Here is a 232-nt window from a genome sequence, read left to right as displayed (position 1 = left end):
TCAGTCAGTCAGCCAGTGAGTCAGTCAGCCAGCCAGTGAGTCAGTTAGCCATTCATTCATTCATTCATTCATTCATTCATTCATTCATTCATAAACCCAGTCAGTCAGTCAGTCAGCCAGTGAGTCAGCCATTCATTCATTCATTCATTCATTCAGACGCCCAGTCAGTCAGTCTATTCAGCCTTTCTCTCTCTCTCTCTCTCTCTCTCTCTCTCTCTCTCTCTCTCTCTCT

General features: G+C 44.8%; 1 protein-coding gene across 3 annotated transcripts in view; it reads left to right on the top strand.

Annotated features, from left to right (window-relative positions):
* Positions 1-232, top strand: part of Kiaa1671 (KIAA1671 ortholog) — a 108944-nt gene that overhangs the window by 101133 nt on the left and 7579 nt on the right. The gene's annotated exons all lie outside the window — the stretch shown is intronic.

The sequence above is a fragment of the Grammomys surdaster genome, unplaced genomic scaffold, assembly GCF_004785775.1.
Source record: "Grammomys surdaster isolate TR1022 unplaced genomic scaffold, NIH_TR_1.0 164, whole genome shotgun sequence".
Lineage (NCBI taxonomy): Eukaryota > Metazoa > Chordata > Mammalia > Rodentia > Muridae > Grammomys > Grammomys surdaster.
Note: the sequence above shows the minus strand (reverse complement) of the source record. Positions and strands in the feature narration are given on the sequence as shown.